Source organism: Propithecus coquereli, unplaced genomic scaffold, assembly GCF_000956105.1.
Source record: "Propithecus coquereli isolate 6110/MARCELLA unplaced genomic scaffold, Pcoq_1.0 Scaffold347, whole genome shotgun sequence".
NCBI classification, from domain to species: domain Eukaryota; kingdom Metazoa; phylum Chordata; class Mammalia; order Primates; family Indriidae; genus Propithecus; species Propithecus coquereli.
Genome location: NW_012149141.1, coordinates 1515886 through 1518918, shown reverse-complemented (window position 1 = coordinate 1518918; position 3033 = coordinate 1515886). Strand labels below are relative to the sequence as shown.

The window sequence follows — 3033 nt, the reverse complement described above, 5'->3', positions numbered from 1 at the left end:
CCCCTGGAGGTGCGCATCGCACTCATTGTTTGTGCATAGGGTTTTAGAGCAGCTTATGTCTCAGTTTGGGTCCCCAGAAATCAGAGCCTGAGACAGGGATGTAGGTGCAGGTAGTTAATTTGGAAGGTGATTCCAGGAGGCAGGAGCAAGAGAGCAGCGAGAGCGATACAATGAAGGAGCAAACCTAATGATAGGATGTGTTTTGAAGGTCTCTGCTGTAGATAGCAGGGACCTCTGAGAAGAACACAGAGAACTTTCTAGAGTCATCCACCTGGAGGATGGGAGGCTGCATTATTTACCTACCAGCCTTCATGCCCATGGGTTAAGGGTTGCTTTTGGGCTGCCCTCATATGCAGGCTGAGTGGGCCCCCTCAGTATTGGAAAAGACTTTGTCTCGGAAAGACAACCTAAGAACATCTGAGGCAGGTGCTGCCTGCACAAGGTAAGTCCGAGCTCCTATGGCACTGCCCACCACAGCTGTGGCTAAAATGAGGGGCAAGCAGAGAGGATGTGATGTGGCACACCAGAGACAGAGTGACAGTCATTCTTTTAACAAGCCATGAAGTCTGCTTCCAGTGACTGGCCCCGTGCTAAGATTCTGCAAGTGAGCTTAAAAAGACAAAGTGCTTCCACATGCTCAGATTCTATACATCTCCAGGCAGAGGCCACGTCTTTCTAGAACATTTAGAGCATCCTTTAGCTCACAGCCACAAACCAAATAAACAGGTTTGGTGTTGAGCATCACTTTCCCTTTTCAAAGCGTTTTAAATGCTCATTTTCAAAGCAACAATAGCAGCAGCGCTAGTAATAATAATTGCAAAAATAACAATAACAGCATGGGTAGCTCTCTCTCTATGTACCGGGCTCTGTTCTAAGTGCTTTATGTATATGGGCTCTTTTAATCCTCACAATAACTCAATGACATAAGTACCATTATTATCAGCCCAATTTCCCAGATGAGGCAACTAAGGCACACAGAAGTACGGTACTGAGATTTGCCTGGGCTGAAACAGCTGGTGAGATGCAGGGAATGGATTGAAACCCACGAGGTCAGAGTCTAGATTCTGTGTTCACCACATTCTACCTCTCCAAGCCTAAAGGAAAACCTGGGCATCTTCCCACCGCCCAATTCCAATCATCTGCATCCTTTTCATGCCTATTTCCAGCTCACAATCAAGTGCAATCAGGTATCACAAGAGCCTCAGTCAATGTCCAGTGCAGGCAGACTTGGTTTGCTATTATTGCCAAACTGGAAGAAAATACAGAGCTCAGCCAATGAGATTCCCACCCTGACCCTCATCCCTTGCCTGTACTTATAGAAGCTCTGAGATAGCAAAACTTCTGCTATTTTGGATAGTGACATGTCATGGGTGGGTAGTCGATGTTCAGTCAAGGGTCTAGGATCCCAGGATCTGGTCTCAGACTTACTGGGTTCAAATCCTGACTCACATTAAATTCTCCAAGCATTAGTTTCCTTCTCTGTAACATGGGCATCACTACAGTGACTGAAGTGTTAGATAACATTTGTCAATTCCATGGTACAGTGTCTAAAACATGCATAGCACTGGCTATTATCATTCTTTTCCTCCACTGCCACACGCCCACATGAGAGGAACTCAGACTCTTAACTTAGAGGTTCATGGCTCCGTCTAAGAATTCACAATGCTGTGAGTAGGCTTCTCTCACAAATGCCCACATGCACACACTTTTATACATAGTCTCAGAGACATCACAACCCACTCAGCATCCCTGTGGGCTACATGGAGATATCTCTAGGCAGACCCTATGGAGTTTTCTGATAGCCCCCGTATTAGCCAGTCCACAGGAAATCTTACCCAAGGAAGTTTTTCAGATAGTATTGAGTGACCAGAGGCTGCAACAACTGCTAAGGACAGTGAGAACACAAAGACAGAAAAAAGAAGAAGCTTCTCTCATTTTTTTTGCCCTTGCTAATTATAAAACCCCTGTTATCATTGAGTGACAAGGCTCACAGCCAGCACAATTAAAATTCTAATTAATTAAGCTGAAGGCAACATTAACTTATTTCAAAAATAAAAAAATAACCAACCCCCAAACCCTTTATACACGAAGATTAACATAGATCGGCAAGTCAGCAAATATTTCAAGGATTTTAACATTAAAAGGACTCCAGACCCTCATACTAAACATAGTCCAATGGTCTGACTGAAGGAATTTTGATAAAACCCAAGATTGCTCAAGGACCATGATAGCTAAAGTTTCTAGTGCATCACTAGAAAACACTTTTTGGAAAAAAATATTGTTCTTTATTGGAGTATAAAAGCAATGTAGATATCCTCATGGAGTAGCTGGTTAAGAAGGTAAAGGTGTCCCATAGCAGCAGGACAAATAATCACTCCTTATTATTAAAGCCACAGCCACATTTCAAGTGTACAGCTACATGGATTTAGAAATACTTCCAGTGGACACAACATTAAACCAGTTGGTTATTAAAGGCAACTTTAGACCAAGCCACCGTGTTAATTGGGAAGAAATAAAATCATGCTAAATGAAATATTAATAGATTCCACCATTTAATGGAAACTATTCTGTGCAGACTGTCATTTCTGACAAGTGAAGAAATCTTACCAGACTGGAGATCACTGTAAACATGTCTATCCACCGTGTAGTCTTGGGCAATACAATAGGGAAAGTTCTATATTGTCTCAGGCAGGAACCCTCCAGGCCTGGGCGAAGTTGTGCAAGAGGCAATGACTGTTTTCCATTCTCCCCATATTCCTCGTCAGTGTCCATCCATCTCTTCCTAATAGACAGCACTCCCTCCCCGGGAACTCTGGGAGGTATGTAAACTAAGTGGAGCCTTTGGCAAGCCCTTAAATGGTCTCTGAAAAGCAGCAGCCCACTCTCTCTCTCTGTTTTGTGTTGACTGTGCTCCCTGATAAGTACTCCTCCCTCCTCCACTCTTCTGCACTAAAATGCATCTTGGCATCTAAGGAGATGAACTTGAGAAGGAGCTTGATGGAGGGTTGTCAAGGGGGAGAAATAACACATTTT

General features: G+C 43.6%; 1 protein-coding gene across 2 annotated transcripts in view; it reads right to left on the bottom strand.

The window, feature by feature from the left end:
• The window catches only part of FAM19A1 (family with sequence similarity 19 (chemokine (C-C motif)-like), member A1), a 535315-nt gene that overhangs the window by 395063 nt on the left and 137219 nt on the right, over positions 1 to 3033 (bottom strand). The window lies entirely within an intron of this gene.